Source organism: Elephas maximus, chromosome 18 (assembly GCF_024166365.1).
Source record: "Elephas maximus indicus isolate mEleMax1 chromosome 18, mEleMax1 primary haplotype, whole genome shotgun sequence".
Lineage (NCBI taxonomy): Eukaryota > Metazoa > Chordata > Mammalia > Proboscidea > Elephantidae > Elephas > Elephas maximus.
In genome coordinates, this window is record NC_064836.1 from 45,254,338 (window position 1) to 45,276,498 (window position 22,161).

A 22,161-nucleotide genomic window follows, 5' to 3' on the forward strand; every position below is an offset into this window, starting at 1 on the left:
AAAGCAGCTGCCAGCTTGCCACATGTGCAGCCAACAATGACTCTTTGTGGGTGAGGGTTTTGTGAACTGCTGGTTTTAATATACGGAGCAATGACTTAGTGACAAATTAGAGAACAGTTTTCTCTATTGATGTCTATGTTTAAATTTTGTAGCGCAGGCTTTGCAAGATTAAAAGCAGTCATGTTCGCATCTCTTACCCTAGCTATAGGAATCAAGCTATTATGAATAGTTTTCATTGGTAAGGGTTTGAAAGCAGACAGCTGATTTCTAAAATGAGGTACTTAGTTAATATAACTGCCAATAAATCATTACATTATTCCAGGTTTTAAAGAGATTTTTCAATTTCTTCTTTATAAAAGGCGATTTATTTATAGTTTCTAAAAGCAGAAGTTGAAAGATTTTCATGAGAAATAACATCTTGGGTTGATAAATTCATCTTTCATTAAGTGTTTTCTTAATAAATATTTTAACAGCACCATCTGCAAAAACTCCATAGAAGTTAAGCAAAAACAGTGAAACAGAATAAGAGTTTACAGTAAAATAATAGGATTTTTAACACATAAATGCAGCTCCATTGACAATCTATTCAGTGTTTAAATACTACTTGCATTCATAATGTTTTCACATAACTATTTAACAATTTCTTTAAAGAAACGAGTAAAAAAAAAACCAAACCCAGTGCCGCCGAGTCAATTCCGACTCAGGACGGAGTAGGACTGCCACATAGTTTCCAAGGAGCGTCTGGCGGATTCAAACTGCCCACCCTTTGGTAGCACTTAACCACTACACCACCAGGGTTTCTAAAGAAATGAGTAAGAAGTAATAATAAGAAATTTATTGATCAAAATATAACTTCCTTCTGGGACATAATAAGTCTCAGTGTTTCAAGGAGTAGAAATACATTTTCCTGGAGATCAGAGTTGCCCTAAATGATCAATCTTAAAACTGTGTAAATGCTAGGTCAGTGCTTCTCAAACTATCACAGAATGATACTTTTAAAGCTACAATAAAAATGAATTACTAGAAAAACTGACTAAAAAAAAAACATTAAAAAGTCTATCATTTATTAAATTAAACAGACACAAAGTAACTGTCAAAACTTACAAAGTTTTCTGAAGGCTTACTCTCAATTTTTGTACTTATCTCTTTTTCTCACTGGTATCAAACAATTCTCATAAGAGCCTAGTCTTAGGACCACAGTTTGAATAGTGCTACTCTAGAGCGCCTCCCAGGGAGTCCCTGGGTGGTACAAACAGTTAAGCACTTGACTACTAGTGGAGAAGTTGGTAGTTCGACCCATCCAGAGGTGCCTCAGAATACTGGCCTGGCAATCTGCTTCTGAGAGGTCACAGCTTTGAAAACCTTATGCAGCAGTTCTGCTCTGTACACGTGGGGTCACTGTGAGTCAAAACCAACTTGATAGCAACTAAGAGCAACAGAGCTGCTTCCCAGCAGGAGAAAGCTGTATCTTGCTGGGGAGTTAGGATTTAACGTGATCAGTAAAGGGTAAGGCAAGTCTAGTCACATTTTTAAAAATCTCTGACAGGGCAGGGGCCAGTTTGATGACTAACCTGAGATCCTTCAATTAGTCTAACAAAGGCAAGTTTTTGTTGTTGTTGCAGTTTTTTTCATTTTAAAATTGAGCTTCTTCGTTTAATCAGAATGAAGTAGCTGGCTTACGTATAGATGCTACCTAGTATGAAAAATAGCTATATTTCAACACTGCATTTATAGTCAGCATAAGACGGGTACCCACAATGCTAGATTCCTGGACACACTAGAGGTTAATTCATATCCCCCAGCAGGGTTCACCAGGGGCCTGTGCCTCTGGGGAGGGATCACGGTATCTTGCTACTATTTTAATTCCTTCTTCTCTCTGTTTTATGTACATATGTATTATTATTATTTTTAGCACCAATAACCATACTCTCTCTCATGGCCAGGTCTAGGACAATGGCAGCCTACATCCTTATAAGGAAGGAATCTTAAACTGCTGGAAGGGGCCTTTATTTCCCATTCAGAGAAGCAGAAGCCCTTATGTGTGCTCACACAATCCAACAGCCCCTAGACATCAGCTGAGCTATGTATGCCCACTGGGTAGCAGCGTGAACGGCCAAACCAACAGCTTTCTATGTTGACAGCTTTCAGAAGTCACTATGTGCTGGGCCAATCACAAACAGGCCTGGGCTTATGTTTTTAGTCTGAAATCTCAGTTCTGTTTAGTTATTGTCATATTAACTTTCTAAACACCAGTAATTTGATTTCAAGATCATTCCACAAAGATGTATTTATGAAAGTATATTACATAAATATTGATACATACATTTTGAAGGTGTTTGACATATGTCAAACTAACTTTTACAACATATGTTCTACATCTAAAACCCAAAATGAGCTCAGTGTCAACAATGTATTAGTTAATTATATATAATTTAGCTGAGACCAGCCTGAACGTCAGCATTAGATTATTTTAGATTTAGCCTTAGCTATATAAATTCATTTATGACTAAGTTGAAAATATTATTAAAAAAGAAACAAGCATAGAGACATTTTATATTTTAGAACATTAGTAATACCTTTTATGATTTTTAAAAATATTTTGTTTTTGTTTTCTGCTAATCTAATATATAATATGTTTAAATTCTCCAGTTTATTTACACATCATATTGACGAACAAACATACCTAAGTTTCTAAAATACATAAATTGATTTTTCAGACCAAATCAACCAAAACCAAACCCAGTGCCGTCGAGTCACAGACATAGATCAGAAAACTGGAAGATTTTACCTGCACTGGTATTTCTCTAGGATACCTGGGTGGCACAAACAGTTAAGCAATCAACTACTAACCAAAAGGTTGGTGGTTCAGACCCACTCAGAGGCAACTTAGAAGACAGACCTGGCCATTTGGTTTCAAAAGGTCACAACCTTGAAAACCCTACAGAGCAGTTCTTCTCTGCACACATGGGGTTGTCATGAGTTGGAATCAACTGGAAGGCACCTAACAACAAAAACAGTATTCTTCCATTTGACTTAGAGGTCTGTTTTTGCTTTTTTATTATATCAAAGATGTTTATTTGAAAATATAAATAAGTATTTGAAATTCAAGTGAAAATTAGCAACATTCATGCTCTGCCAGGCTAAAAAGAAACAAAACAAACCAAAAAAACCCACAAAACTGATTTACATGCCATATAAATTCTTGCTAAGAAAGCCGTCTTCAGGAAGCTAAAGATACAACTATTTGAAGAAAAGCTTATATAAGGACTATCTTCTGATTTTCTGATACTATATACTTCCAAACTGACATTTAATGATTGTATGATTGACTACATGAGTTACTATTAATATATATTATTTTATATGTATATACTACGTACTGGTGGTCAGTGATATTTCTTGCAAAACTTTTCTTTTTTTGAGCATAATCAAAGATTTTATGTCATTTTAAAATTTAATATGCTTCTCTCCATGTGCTAAACCATGGATTTCAAAGACTACATACAGTTAAGATACGTGCACATTGACGTATATGTGCGTGCAATCTACATCAATTTTGGCTTAGCACTAATAGCTAGGTAGGTAGATGATAGATAGATAGACGGATAAAACCAGTTTACAGAAGACAGTCCTGGCTAAGAATAACTGGTGCTGGAAAAAGTTGACTTAAAATAAATACACATACATGGTAACACAATTTTAGGATAATGAAATTAAAAAGCTTGATTAGGGCTTCATCTAAAAATTGCAAATAAAAATTATGAAAAAAGGCTTATTTTAGCTGTTATTTTTTTAAATTGTGTTTTAATTATAAGTTACACAGCAACTGTTAGACTAAATAGTCTTGAGTGTTTCACATATTTTATTTATGTAGTATAACACAACTCCAAATTCTTCAACTTATGTTTGTCTTTAGTAGAAAAAATCAAATTTCTAAAAACATTTAAGAGCACCATCATTCTTCCTAATCATATCTTTTATACGTTTTGATGATGACGATCAAGGTGATGAAAATACATCGACATTTAAATTAACCTAGTATATGCCAATAGTCTTTTAAAAATTCTACATTTATTATTTTATTCCATTGTGAGGATTAAAAATAAATTGTAAATCACATACCATGGTATTCAAATCACTCTGTTTAAAAGCACCTAAAGCCAAAAAAAAAAGGAAAAAATTAGTTGCCTTTTGTTGACTGCAACTCATAGTGACCCCATGTGTGCCAGAGTAGAAGTGTGCTCCATGAGGCGTTCACTGACTGTTTTTTTTGGAAGTGGATCTCCAGGCTTTCTTCTGAGGCACCTCTGGATAGACTTAAACTGACAATTTTCAGTTAGCAGCTGAGTGCTTAAGCATTTGCACCACCCAGGGACTCCACTCTTTTCAAGCACAGCAATAAGCGCTCAACTAGTTCCCACATCCTCTTTCACCCCCTGCAGGCTATTCTTTAGAAGGCAGAGTGATCTTGTAAAAAACATAAATTAGATCAATTTCTTGCCTGATTAAAACTCTCTAATGGCATCCCATTTGACTTAGGAAAAAAAAAAATCAAATATCCTTACCATGGCCAACAAAGCTTCAGGCGGCCTTGCCCAACCACACTGGCCCCTTTGATGCTCCTCAAATATATCAGATTGTTCTCTCCATGGGAACTTGGCCCTGGCTGTTCCCTCTTCCTAGAGTGTTCTTTCCCAGATAACTACAGGTCAAGGATGCTCCTTCATGAGTAGACTACCTACTCAGAAAAGCCTTTTCCAACTTAAAATAAAAGTTGTCTTATCCTTATTAGTCTCATTAGCCTCTATCCTCCTACTCAATTTTATTTTTCTTTACATTACGTGATCCTACCAAACACAACGGAGTCCCTGGGTGATGCAAATGGTTAATGAGCTCAGCTGCTAACTGAAAGTGTAAAGGTCCGAGTTCATGCAAAGACACCTTGGAAGAATAGTCTGAAGGTCTACTTCTAAACATACAGCCATTGAGAATCCTATGGAGAAAAATGGAACAGGACCCATAACTGACACCATACACTAAAACTAACTCTAAATGGATCAGAAACTTAAATGTTAAACCTAAACCTATAAAGTTCCTGGAAGAAAACAGAGAGAGAAAACTATGGGACCTATCTGTAAAAACAGGCTAACAAATATAACTACAAACGCGTGAACAGCAGAAGACAAAATAGATAATTGGGACCTCCTAAAAATTAAAAACTTATGCTCATCAAAAGCCTTTATCGAAAGAGTGAAAAGACAACCTACAGACTCAGAAAAATATCTTTGGAAAGGAAATATAAAGGCCAAATCATTAAAATTTATAGAAAACTTAAATAACTCAACAACAAAAAGACAAACAACCCAATTATAAAATGGACAAAGAACATAAACAGACACTTCACCAAAGAGGATATTAAAGCAGCCAACAAACACATGAAAAGATACTCATGATCATCAGCCTTTAGAGAGACGCAAATCAAAATGACAATGAGATATCATCTCGGCCCTGTTAATATGGAACTGATTTAGAAAAACAAAACAAAAAGATAACAACAAATGTTTGAAAGGATGTGGAGATTGGAACTCTTATTTATTGCTGGTGAGACTGTAAAATGGTACAACCACCATGGAAAACAGGTTGATGCTTCCTCAAAAAACTAGAAATAGAAATACCTTATGATCCAGCATTCCCACTCCTATGTATATACACTAGAGATATAATAAAAGAGACATGGACAGATATTTGCACACCGATATTCACTGCAGCTTTATTCACAATAGCAAAAAAATGGAAACAAATTAAATGTCCATCAACCGACGAATGGATAAACAAACTGTGGTACACACCTACCATGGAATAGTATGCAACCACAAAGAACAATGATGAGTCCACAAAACATATTATCACATGAATGGACCTGGAGGACATAATGCTAAGTGAAATAAGTCAATCACATAAGGACAAATATTGTATAATCCCACTTTTATAAGAAGACAAGGACAGAGACCAATGTCCATTGGTGGTTACTAGGAAGGGAAGAGGAGTCATGCTTTAGACCATAACAAAAAAAAAGCAAACCCAGTGCCGTCAAGTCGATTCTGGCTCACAGCAACCCTACAGGACAGGCTTTAGACCCTAGATACTTGTTATTTTTGGAGTCAAGAAAAGTAACACCAAATGTGGGTATAGTGAGCACAGATTGACCAAAGTAAATGATGTCACTAAGAATCATTCAAGAGGAAAAGCTATTGCACTAAAGAATCTGACATATATAATTTGGCAACAACACCAATAATGACAAAAAAAAAAAAACCAAGTGTATGGTCACATATGTATGTGTTAAGGCATATGGGTGTATGGGTAGGTACAGGTATATACACAAGTGTGCACACATAGAAGTAACTATATATATGTGTAAGTAAAGATATGTGTGCAGGCCTATATATTCATAGAGGAAACGATTAGATACCTCTCAGACATAACCAAACACTGTAAGAGATTGGTTTTCTGGGTTTGAAGGCTTAGGAACTTAGTCTCATGGGACAACCTGGTCAAATGGCAAAATACAATTCACAATGTTCATGTTCTCTATTCTGGTGAGGTGAGTACTGTCTGGGGTCTTAAAAGCTTGTGAGCAGCCATCTAAGATATAACTATTGGTCTCTACTCACATGGAGCAAAAGAAAAAGAAGGAAATCAAAGTCTCAGAGAAGAAACTGGTCTATAGGGCTAACAGCCTAGATAAGCCATGGCCTCATCTACCCTGAGACAAGAACTAGATGGTGCCCAGCTACCACTACTGACCATTCTGATCAGGGCCACTATAAATGAACCCTGATTAAATGGGAGAAGAACACAAAACAGAACTCAAATTCTTAAAAAGTCCAGACTTTCTGGACCAATTGAGACCAGAGGGCTCTCTGAGATAATCTTTAAACCTTGAACTAAAACTATCCCTTGAGGCCACCTTTTGGTGAAGTAACAGAGTGACACACAAAATAAAGGATATTACCCATGAGTACAGTGCTCTATTTATATAAAAAAAAAAAATCTATATAAAACCAAAAGGTCAATGATTACTCTAAAGTAAAGATGAGAAGGGGGCAGGAAAACTAGAGTACCAGAAATGGAACAAACAGAATGCAATGAAAAAGACTGCTGACTCATTGTGAAAAATGTAGCTAATGTCGCTGAATGAATTGTAGAGAAATTGTCAAATGGGAATCTAATTTACCACAGAAACTCTCACTGAAAACACAATAAAATATTAAAAAAGAAAAGACGAAAACTCTAGGGAGCACATAAGGCGTCCTGGTACACAATGGTTAAACACTTGGTTGCTAACCAAAAGGTCAGCAGTTTGAACCCACCAGGCGCTCCATGGGAGAAAAGACCTGGCAATCTGCTCCTGTAAACATTACAGCCTAGAAAACCCTATGAGGCAGTTTTCTGTCATATGGATCGCTATTGGTCGAAATCGACTCGACAGCAGACAACAACAACAACAAATGGAGCATATGCATTTCTACTCTAACACAAATGGGGTCTCCCTGAGTCAGAACTGACTCAATGGCAACTGGTATGGTATCTATCAAACACAGTATGGTAAAATTTTTATCGGTTTGGTTGTTGACTTAACGTCTGCTCTCCCCCACCCCCACTGGAATGTAACATCCATTCTTGCAGGGACTTGTGTTCACCACTGCACCACTGCCATTTAGATGAGTGCCTGACACATACTAAGTGTTCAATAAATATCGATAGATTGAATAGAATCATTCTTGTCAACTTTCTCTTCACACTTCAGCTGGGCTAAATCCTACTGATCCACAGTTAACTCTGAATCTAGCCTCACTGCTACTCACACACACACGCACACACACACACACAATCTTTTAAAAACTTGTTAGTTTGAAAAAGTTTCAAAAGTACAACTTAGCTTTGTTATATTATTGTGTTAGGATGTAAATGGTATAAAATAAAAATATTCTTTATGCAAAATTTAAGGGGACAAAAGCCAGAGGCACTTATCAATATGGATGCAATATATATAATAATACACACGTATACCTATATCTTGTCATCAGAAGGGATCGTTACAGGAGGACATCATGTTTGGTGAAGTAGGACAACGAGGGCATGGGAGACCCTTGGAGAGATGGATAGCACGATAGCTGGCGATTGTGAGAACGACGCAGGACCAGGCGATGTTTCCCTCTCTTGTACATGAGATCACTGTAAGTGGGAGTCGACTTGATGGCAGCTAACAACAACATATCTATATATCTACATCTACATACGCACATACTTCTTTGTGATGATCTGTGTCATTCTAAACAAAATTGCTGATAACGTTTTCATTAAGTGACATAATTTTCTCTCAAATGTGATTTTACCACGTTTATCTTCCCAGAATTACATTCATTTTTAGAAGTATGTGGCTTAATTTGTTATTGCAGTGTTTTTTTTTTTTTTCTCCTCACTCTAACTAATCCTAATCTAAAGAGAATCTTGAATATTTTTAACCTTTGAACCACTGGTGAAAGTTTCAAAAAATTGCAAATTCATATCCTACCTTATTCATTTCCACTAAAAACATATGATTTTACAATGTGAGTTTTTCATCAGGTGTGTTAAGTCCCTGGGACGGGGAGGGGTGCAAATGGTTAAGTCGCTCAACTATTAACCAAAAGGTTGGCGATTCTGGTCTACCTGGAAGCACGTCAGAAGAAAGGCCTGGCAATCTACTTCCAAAAAATCAGCCATTGAAAGCCCTATGGAGCACAGTTCTACTCTGACACATACGGGGTTGCCATGAGTCAGAATCAACTGAATGGCAACTGGTTAAAATGGAGCCTTTACATTACAGCAAAACAGTACGTATGCTGCAGTGGGAATCAGGTATTTCTGGACAAAGACAACACCATAATATACAGATAAATAAAATAACTCACTGCTTATTGAATTACAATTTACTTTGTGAATCTTGTTATCCTGCTCTAAACTAAGCATTGGAGTTATTTTCACCTATTTTTCAGATTGGGAGTTAAAGTATCCTTGAGGTGTTCAGGTCATGGTGATACTGGTGCCTTCTAGTTTGTGGCTGCTGATAGGAGGAAGACTCTGAATACCTGGATTTAAATTTTTTTTTAGTTAAAAGTCAATGTGCCATAATATAGACTATTATATATATTGACCTGAAGGGATATCTATGGAAAAAACAAGCTGAAGAACAATGTGTTTGGTAGTTTGTTTATAAAAACAAACCACATAGGCAAAAATATCCCTTCCTCTGACAAAAGAGACATAAAAATGGGCATCTATCCTTTCTAATTCTGGAGAAGCTCCTAGGAAGGAGGTAGAAGAGTGTACATCCCTCTTTGAAATCAGCTACCTCAGAGAAGGGGGCCCAGAGAGGAAGAAGGAAAGGATTAGTAATGTTCTCTTTACACATCTCTTTTCTAATTGGAATTTTATAATACGTTACCTTCATAATTATATATATATATATTAAATATTTATGTAGATATTATTATGTAATTTATTTAAATATAATTATATATTATATATGGAAAACCTAGTAGCTTAGTTGTTAAGTGCTACGACTCCTAACCAAAAGGGCGGCAGTTCAAATCCACCAGGCGCTCCTTGGAAACTCTATGGGGCAGTTCTACTCTGTCTTACAGGGTCACTATGAATCAGAATCGACTCGACGGCAACGGGCTTGGTTTGGGTTTTTTTTTTTTTTTTGGTTAGATATTACATATAATGTATAATTACGTATCTAAAAATGTATATACATGTAATCTGTTTCACCAGTTATTTTAATTTAATATTGTTTTCCTGCCTTTTATTTCTGAGGCTATCTTTAATAAGCGTATCATTGCAACAGCTGTGTTTGAGTAAGAAAGATTATAAACATGGTATAATTCAATGTCAGGAGGGGAAGTAAATCTATTACATTAAAAAAACATTTTATTAAATTGTTGGTTAATAATTTAACCAAAATAGGCATTTTAAATTATTCTAATAACTGTTAAGAAAAAGTCAAGTATTTCTTCCAGTCCATTGCATATGATATATGTTCATTTCAGAAGAAAGCATATGACTGATCAAAATGTTTTACTGTAACTATAAAATGGATTAAGATTCATAGCTTTAAAAGAGCAACAGTAACATATAAATGTTCGATAGAGCTGTGTTACTCACCGGGATCATATAACTCCAATAAAGAAAGGAAGGGTTCTTATCATACCTATTTCAATTGGTTTAATAAGTATATCTTCTGACTGACAAAAGTTTAAATTCAGCATAAATGTTCATTATTTTCAGCACAAGGAAAAGAAACAGGATACATAATGTTACTGTAAAAACACTGAATTCGTAAGCATTTGCACCAAAAGGAAAAACTGTTTAAGGGGGAAAAAAAGGACGCTGAATTAGAAGGAAATACTTTTGTTTACTTTTCTCAAAAATAGGACTAGTATGCTGCAGCTTGCCAAATCCAAAAATTATTGACTCTCAGAGTTGACTTAAAAATATTTTGACTTCACATAAAAACATACTTTGAGGTCTAGAGGTTCTATTCATGTCCTATGCGCTATATTAGCATAAAGAATTAGAGTGGAAAACTTGCCAGATATGTTAAGGTAAGTTATAGAGCAATATTAAAGCAATACGACTTTCAAGTAAGACTTACTTTTATTTATTTCCGAGCCATCCCTTTGCCAATGCCATGTTAATGATCAGTAACCTGAAAGAAGGAGAAATAAATAAAGATATGACCAATGTTAAAAATTACCATGAACTAACATATGAGCCCTGGTGGAACAGTGGTTAAGAGCTTCGGCTGCTAACCAACAGGTCAGCAGTTCGAACCCACCAGCTGCTCCCTGGAAACCCTATGGGGCAGATCTACTCTGTCTCATAGGGTCACTGTGAGTCAGAACCAACTCAATGGCAATGGGTTTGGGTTTGGTTAACATATTCAAGGTGTTTGTTTCAGATTTATTCTCAAAAAAATCTATCTTAAAACCAAAATATACTTAATATAATGTGATATCTAAATTAAGTTTAAATATTATAATCTGTAAATTGGAACCACCGCCTCTACATTAAAGCAGACCCTCTTGAATCCCTAAAAGCCACTGTGCTATATGTTAACAAAGTACTTGGCTAGGAATAATCAATTCTGTTTATTGTAGGTCTTTTTCTTAAGCTTTCATACATATAACATGCAAAATTCAAGCAGTTTATAGGAGTGAAAATTGATAAAAATATTAAAATGATTTTCAGCCAAAGTTTCATTTGCATAAATTGACTTTGGGGTCAAATTGTGCTACTGCTACTGTTTTTATTGTTTACACAATGTTTTCGAGACAAAAAATTGTCACATGGGTAAACAAGCAAAACACCACCAAAGAATTTGTTGACTATCTTTATAAAACCTATTTTTTGTTTTTTCAATTACAGGGACTATTAGTAAAATGCTACTTTTACATTTTTTTCATTGTGGTAAAATAAATATAATAAAATGTTTGTCATTTTAACCATTTTTAGGTGTATATTTCAGTGATATTAATTACATTCACCATATTTTGGAATTATTACCACTATCCATTTCTAAATATTTTTCATCCCCTACACAGAAACTCGGTATCCTTTAAGCACTAACTCCCCATTCCCTCTCCCTCTAGCCCCTGATAACCACTAATAAAATTTTGTCTCCGTGCATTTACTTAAAATGCTACTTTTAAATAAAGGTTTATTTTAAAATGTTAATATTAAAATATATCATTGTAAAATAAATCTAATGTCTAAAATTATAATATTCAAGACACTACTCCAAGTAATGTTTTTAGAAATTTTTTGCAAATAAATCATCTTATATGCTCTGTGGGAAACCCTGGTTACACAATGGTTAAGTGCTACGGCTACTAACCAAAAGGTCGGCAGTTCGAATTCACCACGCGCTCCTTGGAAACTCTATGGGGCAGTTCTATTCTGTCCTACAGGGTTGCTATGAGTCGGAATCGACTCGACAGCAATGAGCTTGTTCTTTTTTTGGTTTGAATATGTTCTATTTACAATTTATTTCCTAACCAATCTTATTTGCTGTCAGAGCCATGCAGGACTTATTTATCCGTAACAGTAAACTAAAAGAATTCCGGAATGAGGTGAAGATTTTGGAAAACATATGCTTACTGATGAGGTTTTATAAGTGTTTTTCCAACTCTGTGAGAAGCTACAATTATTAACAAAATGATTGATGGGCTAAGTCCAGTTTTTTAAACAGCAGAATATTAATGTAAGCTACAGAAAGAATGTTTTCCTCCGCTGACCTAGTTCATTCAGAGTTGGCAAAATATTTGGAAACTAAAATATTAAGGAAAGCAGTCTTCTTTCCAGACCATGAATATGCAGAAAGAGGAAAGCAGAATCTAAGCTTATAACCCAACACTGCAAAACTTTCCATTTAAACTGATGTTTATTTTTTTGTCATTGTTATTGTGTAAAAAACCTGACACAGTATATTTTATTTTTTTGTCATTGTTATTGTGTAAAAAACCTGACACAGTATATAAATGGTTCACTTATATATATATATATATTTGTTCAAATTATTTAATACTGGAGGAAACTACTGAGCTAATGAAAACAAAATACAAATTATTAAAAATTGAGTACTGTAACATCTGATAGTATCTGTAATGTACTTTAAAATGCTCCAGTATGTTCAGGATGTAGTACATTAGTTTATTTTTAATCTGCACACTAGAAAAAGTAAGAGTTGAAGAATTTTATTTAAGGATTCACCTTCTAAGGTTGGTCAAGATTCAGAATTTCCTAATCAAGAGTTTACACTCCATGGGCAACTGTGATAAATGCTTCAAAATCCCAAATATTGCTTGGTGAAATTGCACATGAGACTTGGTAACTTACAAAGAATTGCAACAAATAATTTTTCATTGGTGTGATAAGTGGGGATCAAAATGCACGGTTGGCTAGAAATACTGGGCAATCACCTCCCTGTTGTGTGAACCAAGTGTAAGAATTGCAGTGTAATTCTAAGAGTTTAACACATTTGAAACGGCACCCTAGACCTAAAATTTTGTTTGACTTGTTACCCAACCTGCAACTTAAAAGGAGTGCTCCTTCACCTGTTCCTTCTAGAAGGCTCATTGAGGCTGCCACCAGAATACTGTGGCATTTGTTTGGCAGTGAGCCTTTTCTACAAGGAGCCAGATGGAGAGCCTAAAAAGACAGAACGGAAACTACCCCAAGCTTACTAGAACAGGATGTTTGACCAATTTTATATCTGATTGTTAATAAATGTACATTCACAGAAGTTGACCTGTAACTTTTTTTTTTTTTTTAATAAATCATCTGGTAGCGAAGTTGTAGGAGAGAAGACATATAGCTCCTATCTATCACTTACTGTCAAAAGTTAAAAAAATTGACAAAAGTCCCTGACAACTGTTGAAAGAAACAATTTAGCTTCAGTTGATTTACAATATCAGCCTCCTGAATAGGAGAGAACTCAGGTTCAGGTAACTCAATTTTGTTAGATAAAGTAATCATCAGTCAGGATGCTTTAGACTATGCTGCAGTAACAACCAACACCCATAGTGGTGGCTTCGAATTACAAAGGCCTTTTTTCCACTCACACTAAATGTCCATTACAGGTTGACCAGGGAGCTCTGTCTGTCATGGTAACTTAAGTAAGCAGGATAATGGGGCAGCTATATCAAATGTGGCCTATCACCACACAAGAAGGATGAAGGAATGCTAGCAATGAAATGTCCTTGCCCTAGGTACAACATCTATTGGCCACAACTCCTTTTGTGGTCCCACCCAAATCACAAGGGGGCTAGGAAATTATATCCTGTGGCCAGAAGTGGGGAGAATCAGAAATACATAGTGAACAACACAAATGGCTATAATAATATAAATTACCATAGTAATTGAGTATTTACAATTAAAAGCCAAATATTCCTGTTATAAACAGTATATCTTAAAGTTCCAGTATATCCTAAAAATACTCTTTTTGCAAGAAATAAAGGTGATGATGGAATTTGGTTTTGCAATTGAGTTACTTAACTAAAGATTTAAAACTATATGACTGAAATTAAATCTACTCTTAAACTTAAAAAAAAAAAAAAAAACTTAAGGGACCTAGAATATGGACTACCCGTTGCCATTGAGTCCATTCTGACTCACAGAATGCGGACTGGGCAAGTTGAAATATATAAATTATATAAGCAATCATTTAAAATTTCTACAATGGGAGATACTTACAAGAAGATAGGAAACATACTATACTTCACATTTACATCTTATAGCAGGAGTGGCCAAATCTTTATGTGTATACTAATGACAATGACTGCTTGGTAAAATGCAGATAGATTTCAGGGTCCTATACTACTATTATGATTTAATAGGTCAGTATTTGATTCCCAGAATCAACATTGTTAAATACACCCATTTAACTCTGATGCAGGGAGTCCTGGGTCCTGGGATCACATTTTGAGAAGTGATATAGTAAGTTGACTGGTTCCAAGAAGCAAAAGCATATGTACTAGGGAGTAACAAGTAGTTCAAATTCTACTTAGTTGCTGAAGTTGTATTTCTAAAATGCATCCAGTCCTTGAAAACATTATGCTGAGTGAAATACGTCAGTCAAAAAAGCGTATGATCCCAATTATACAAAATATCAAGAATAAGCAAGTATCTAGAGATCAAAGTCTGTTAGTGGTTACTAGGATTAAATGGGAGGAAGGGGAAGGGGGAAAGGAAGGCACAATGCTTGGGGGACACTGGGCTTCTCTTAAGGGTGACAGAAAAATTTAGGAATGGTTAATAGTGATGGTTTACCAACATAATGAATGTAATTTATGCCACTGAACTGTGTATGTGAAAATTGTAGAAATGGTAAATGTTCTGTTATCTATATTAAAAAAAAACCACATTGCTGTCAAGTCGATTCCAACCCATATCAACCCTATAAGACAGAGTAGAACTGCCCCACAGAGTTTCAAAGGAGCAGCTGGTGGATTTGAACTGCTGACATTTTGGTTAATATCCAAACACTTAACCACTGTACCACCAGGGCCCCATTAGCTATATACTCACCACAATTTAAAAATATGCGTTGAGAGAACATCTGACTCAACAGACTCAAAAACTTGCAATAGCTATGCAGTGACATTTCTTCTGTTCTATATGAAAACTTCAAATACCTGATGTGCAATTAGTCCCCATGGAAATAGTGGATAACAGACGCATTCCCTTTACTGATGATTCCCAAATTGGTAACTCCTATCCAGACTCCGGAAACCCTGGTGGCATAGTGGTTAGATGCTACGGCTGCTAACCAAAGGATCGGCAGTTCAAATCCACCAGGCGCTCCTTAGAAACTCCACGGGCCAGTTCTACTCTGTCCTATACGGTTGCTATAGGGTCGCTATGAGTCGGAATCGACTCGACGGCACTGGGTTTGGTTTTGGTTTTGGATCCAGACTCCTTTCCTGAATTCCTCACTCACATACCCAACCTTTCTACTCCACTTGGGTAGACCTAGTAGGCACCACAATCTTTGTATATCCAAAATCAGATGCTTGATTCTCGCCTCCAAACTGCTCTTCCTGAAGTCATTTTCATCTCAACCAATAGCAACTATTCTTCCAGTTACTCAGCCAAATACCTTGAAGTCATTCTTGATACTTTTTTTTTTTTTTTCTTAGCAACACATATTCAATCCATCAGCAAAGCATGCCAGGGTTCTTTTGATAATTCCTTTCAGAATCTGACCATTTTGTACCACCTCTATCACTACCACCCCAGTCTAAGCCATCACCGTATCTCACTTGGACTGTTGCAATAGTCTCTGATCTGAGTGGTCTCATCAAAGATGTTCTGGTAAATGTTTTTCATACATTTATTTATAAATAATAAAAAATATTTATAATACTCTGAAAGAAAGGAAGAGAGTGAAGAAGAAAAGGAATAGGGAGGGAAGAAAAAAGGAACAGAGGAAGGGAAGCAGGGAGGGATGCCAGGAAGGAGGAAGGAAGGAAGGAAGCTTCGATTTACAGCTTTTAAGATTTCCATGGTGTAAATACTCTCACCATGGCTTATTTCAAGTGCCATGAGGTCCCTGATCTCGGTTCCGGTAGGAGATGTGCACAGTGACCTCTGGTGAGCTGGGAGGAGACAGTTCTAGTATACCACCGGTTCCCATTATTTTTATTTTTCTCAGTTTATATCCTATTCACCACAGCAGCCAGAGTGACCACACTCTGAGTGTCTTCTGCCCAAAAGCTCCCAGAGGTTCGCCATCTTGCACGCAGTAAAATCTCAGACTACAGAGTCATGCGTCTGTGCCTAGTCACCTACCCTCTAACTCTGTTCTCAGGCTCACTCCTCTGCCCTCTCACCGCACTTCAGCCACTCTGGCCTCCTCACACGTTCTTGAACAAAGCAATCATGTCCCACCTTAAGGCCTTTACTTCCAGTTCCCTCTGCTCGGAACACTTTCTTCCCTACGTAAGTGCTTAGTCCCCTTCCTTATTTCCTTAGGGTCTTTGAATAAGTATGGCGTTATCAGGGAGCCCTGCCCTGATCATCTGATAATGGCCTTCACTCTCAAACCCTTCAGCTTGTTTATTTATTTTTTTCCAGCACTCTTTTACCACCTGACATTTACATAGCTAGCTAACTAATAGTTATTATTATTATTCATTACTGTCTGTCTCCTTAAGGGCATGCACATTGGTTCATGGCTATGACCCCAGTTGCTAAGACTGGGGATAGAGCTATAATATCACTAGTGTTTGTAACATAATGAATAAAATCTTATTGAATAAAGAGATATACGGGCAAATAAACAAAGGAAGTAATTTTAGGTAGTGAAAAGTGCCATAGCCCAAATAAAAGGACGAAGGTGAGTGATCCTGTGTCTGTGGCGGGGGGTGGGGGGGTGGGGAGGTGCAGGTGAGGGTGGGAATTGAATATCTGAAAGGGTAATATTTGACCTAAGGCCAGAATGACAAAGTAATTAGTATAGTCTGCATATGAATAAAAATTCATTACAGGGTAAAAGAGAAGCAAGTGGCTTTGTGAATGGTTTTAGGGTTTTAATGGAGAATAGACAAAACATCAATTTTTAGATACGTTCTCAAGAAATGCACACTAATTTGTAAATGAATGAGTGAAAAGGTGATATTTCATTTAAAGGAGAAGGAGTTAAGGCAGAAAAGATCACGGCCTCCTCCTTGGTTTCTACCCTGGAAGAGGAATGGTGAAGTGTGGAGAAAAATGTAAGGAGAACATCATACCTTTATATTCATAGCGGCCTTTACTTTTCTAAGGAGCCCTCGTGGCACAGAGGTTAAGAGTTTGGCTGCTAATCAAAAGGTAGGCAGTTTGAATCCACCAGCCGTTCCTTGGAAACCCTGTGGGGTAGTTCACTCTGTCCTGTAGGGTTACTGTGAGTCAGAATCCACTCAGTGGCAACGGGTTTAGGTGTTACCTTTTTAAAGTTTGAATTTTTGAACTTATTTATCTATCTCACACAAAAACCTTTGAAAATAGGCAGTTTATTGTTTCCCTCAGTAAGAAAAACATCTTAAGACTCACAGAGGTTAAGGCCTCGTCTAGTGTCCAAAAGCGAGTAAGTTAGTGAATCAGGCCTAGAAGCTAGCTATCTTCACACAGTTCCTTTACCGTGTCTATTACGCTACACAACCTTGATGAAAACTGGCAAAGAATTACCTGGAGGTTGCCAATATGCTCTGTATGAAACTCAGATCTCAACAGTTAATTTACATTTAACTCTACAGGAGCCCTGGTGGTGAAGTGGTTAAAAGCTCAGGCTGCTAACCAAAAGGTCAGCAGTTCGAATTCACTAGCTGCTCCTTGGAAATCTTATATAGGGTTTCTGTTCTATAGGGTCGCTATGAGTTGGAACTAACTCCATGACACACAACAACAACCACAGACTTCAATGATGCACTGACTTTGAATATATGGGAGAAACGTCATCAATAACGTTAACTTTTGAAGACTTCTTAATGTCCCCACAATTAAATACAGACTCCTACAGCTAGCACCCAAGGCCACCACCATGTGACTACACTGAGATTTTCCAGATTTATCTCATACACTGACAAGATCTTTACATCAGCCAACCAAGACCACTGGCCCAAGTCACTTAGCATGAAAAGAAGTAAAACAAAAAGAAAGTACAATTTGTTCCACCAGTAATATCTACCCCCTTCTTCCTCTCATCTCTTCCCATCACAGTTTAACCACCTTTAAGAAGTATTTTCCAAATCCTTCATATCAGTTGTGATTTCTCCTTTCATACAGCACACTTTAAAGTCTTCCTCATGGCACCCATCATATCTGGCCTTCTACTAGAATTATTGGAGAAATTGCTCAATCTTCTATCCCCCAGGTAGAATATAAACTATTTTAGAAAAGAACTGGGCCTTCTGTATCTTCTTTATATTTGTATTCCTTTGCAGAGAATCTGGCATATGATGGGGAATCAATAAGTATTTGTGAAATTAAATACAATTGCTTCAAAGAGAAAAAAAAAATTTAACCTTCAGATTAATAATTATGACACTCTACTGAAGGCAAAAGGGAATGATATGGGAAACATACAGCACAGAGTGAAATCAATAAATGAAATTACTCAAGAGAATGAAGAAAAGTAGACATATATGGAAAGAGCCAATTGTATCATCTGAAGTATGGTACACTTGGTATATTATCAGAAGTACAATGCATGGTGCACAATAGCTAATCAATAAAAGTCTGTTGAATGAATAAATGATTGAATGAACAAAATGAGGAGGGTGAAAGAAGGCCAAAAATTTTGAAAGATAATCTTAAAACAGTCCATTACTTTAAGCTAAATGGGTAGACTCCAACAGAATTTACCGAACAGAAAATTAGGTTGTTGTTGGGTGCCGTCACGCAGACTCTGACTCATAGCGATCCCATGTGATGAAGTAGACCGCCCCATAGGGTTTTCTAGGCTGTTAATGTTTATGCGACTAGATCTCCAGGTCTTTTTCCCATGGAACTACTGTTCTGTTAGCCAAACTTTTGTTAGCATCTGAGCCCGTATCCCTTGAGTCACCAGGGCTCCTTGGAAATTAAGTTAATAGGCTAAAATATACTATTTAAAGGATGAGTGGATCTATCTGGTGGCATTATAACCTCTTGTGCTCTTCTTTTATCAGACACTTTCATAATTAATTTGAACCACAGGACAATCCGTGCGCAGTTAGGAAAAACATGATTGCACCTATTTTATACATAAGGAACTGGATCTGGAAGGTTAAGTCTCTAAGCCAACATCAGAATCAGTAGCAAATTCAAAACTTGAACAAGGTTCTCAATATTTGACAGTCTAAGTGTGATTTACAGACCAGGAGCATTGCCATTCCCTGGGAGTTTGGAATTCTAGACTCCCCCCCAGATGCCTGAATACTAATAGTACTGCAAGGTGTTCCATGGGACTATTAAAGTTAACTGCTTAACTGATACAAACCGATATAACTTTATCTGCTTTCCTATATAGCAGTATAATAGCGGTCATACAGAAATCTTACCTTTATTGAAGAATAATATGTATAATTATTACATGTCTTCCTATACAATATAATAGCCTTCATATAGAAATGTTACCCTTATTTAATAATAATATGTATAATTATTACATGATAATATGATTTATATAAAATATATGATAATAAATGTGACTTAAAAAGGAACATAGCTTAGGTCCATGAATATGGCTCTTAAAAAGTAAGATTTAAAGGAATGAACCTCTTTTTAATTAAAGTAAAACAAAGCAGACTAGTGGGAGTATTAAGAATTCAATCAAGCCTCTGAGAAAAAAAGGAATACAAAAGGGAACACAAAGTAATATAGCAAGCAAAATACAGGTATCCCATATCATATACATCTATGGTCCCATAAGGTTATAACAGAGTTCAGAAATCCCAATAGGAGAACAGGACATAGTAGACTAACTATCCTATCTGTCCCTTACTAGCTGTCCAGGTCCTGTGTCCCCCTTGTCCTGGTGAGGAATGGGGAAAGGGTCCTGACACCCATCCGTGCTCCCACCACGCTGCCTCAGGCAGGGACCTCGTAGATACCATGGAGCTGCTGAGGGGGAATGCCCTGCAAGGCCACTGCCCCACTTGACCTTGCCTCCCTGAGTGTGATGCCTGGCCACCAGGCTGAGGCTCCTCCCTCCGGGGCGGTTGCCCAGCTGACTGGCCTGTGGTAGTGGTAGCAGGAGGAGCAGGAAAGGTGGCCTGGGGAAAAGGCAGAGGCAGAGGAGGAAGCAGAGATGGGTTGGGAGGGGCTGGAGAAATTAAAGCCCATTAGGTGGAGTGGAGAAGGCAAGCAGGGAGGAAGGAAGGGAAGGGAGCCGGTGGCAGACCAGCGGGCAGGCCAGCCTAGCCAGCTGGTGGCGGGCAGGCAGGGGCTGGGTGTGGCTCTCTAAGGCCAGCGGAGACCGGCAAGAACGGCAGGGAAGATAAAGTTTTCACACAGTCCCTTGGCATAGTGGCAGCTGCGGATGGTCCTGGGCTGACCAGTGAACGTGCTGAGCATCTCTGTCCTGTATATAATATGGTGTTTGCACAACGTCCAAATCACGTGTCCTATTCCACAGAACTATTCTGGACGTTAAGTGATGCATACCTGCAGTCGACAACCATTTGCAAAAACAAAATATTGAAAGAAGACTACATCAACACATTTTAACGGGGGTCTGCATAGACACAAACACACAATAGCTAAGTAGAACTGATTGGATGATCAACAAAAATCTGAAGGTTGTGACATGTTAATTAAGGGAAATCACTTTTGGTGATCTTATGTTAGTAATAATAAACAGTAATTTTGCAAAAGTTGCTTCCAATCAAGGGAATATGCAGCCTACACAGGGTTATTATAAACACATGTACCCCTCACCCCTCAGATAAAAGACTGCTCAGAAGTAGGAAGTTCATTTCCACTTTCAGAAGGGTGATTCCCCGCCCCCCCCCACCCCCCCAATTTTAGAAGGCTCAGACAAACCATATTTTAAAAAGTGGTTGCAAGTTCAGGGCTAAATTTCATACACAGTTTCTACAGCTTTCCAGTGAAAGGATTTCCACATATAGTTTAAAATTTTCCCATTGCTGTCTATTACTGTTATTTTTACCTGAGTAAAAATGTAAACTTAACAAAAGGAAAAGGAAGGTGAGAGGATAAGAAAAAGGGAAAGTAGGAAGGGAAAATGTTTCAGTGAGAAGGGAGATACTAACTTATGGAAGGGAGGATAGCTGAGCTAGTTTTGGAAAGATGAACTAAATTTTCTAGATAGAAATTTTTTAAAAATCACTATGTATTATAAAAAAGAGAGGTGCTTAAGAACAACATATACAAGGACTGTTTCTTGAACTGTAACTAAAAGACAATAGTGCATATAAGTTTTTAATTATCTTTCAAAATCAACAGTGTTGAATATCTGACAATAATTCATTTGAAAACATTTAGGTGTAAATAGTTTACATTAACATATTTTCAAAATTGTGAAATACTGTTTGAAAGAAAGAATTATTCCAGGTTAGAAATCTTGGCATAGAAAAGAATTTTCCAGTGTTTTAAACACTGTATAGGAAACTCTGGTGGCATAGTGGTTAAGAGCTATGGCTGCTAACCAAAAGGTCGGCAGTTCGACTACACCAGGCACACCTTGGAAACTCTATGGGGCAGTTCTACTCTGTCCTATAGGGCCGCTATGAGTCGGAATCGACTCGACGACAATGGACAATAACAAAAATATTGCGTATGCATTTCCAATATGGTTGACATAATGACAAAGTAAATCCTTTCACAACTCTTCATTAGTTTTAGAGTTTTCAGATAAATATTAGTGTGTTCAACAATTTTTTTTTCCAACTTCAAGAAACATCTCATTCAATTAGTATTCAAACATACAGTTATCCCTCTCTCTCTTTCTCTCACATGCAAACACTCACATACAAATGCACATAAACACATCCACTATATTATTTAAGCTGTATGTATGTGGGAATTTCCATTGAGTTTAGAAATTATTATGTTTATCTTATAGGAATGGCA

The 22,161-nt window shown here is 36.9% G+C and overlaps 1 long non-coding RNA gene across 22 annotated transcripts in view; it reads right to left on the reverse strand.

Moving 5' to 3' along the window:
- Positions 1-22,161, reverse strand: part of LOC126061472 (uncharacterized) — a 597,975-nt gene that overhangs the window by 262,364 nt on the left and 313,450 nt on the right. For 18 of the 22 annotated variants that reach the window (XR_007513790.1, XR_007513792.1, XR_007513799.1 and 15 more), the window contains one exon: positions 10,703-10,756. This is a non-coding gene — a long non-coding RNA (uncharacterized LOC126061472). Of the gene's footprint in view, positions 1-4,122; positions 4,155-10,702; positions 10,757-22,161 lie in introns of all 22 variants that reach the window. The other 4 variants (XR_007513783.1, XR_007513784.1, XR_007513787.1 and 1 more) reach the window with 1 other exon arrangement.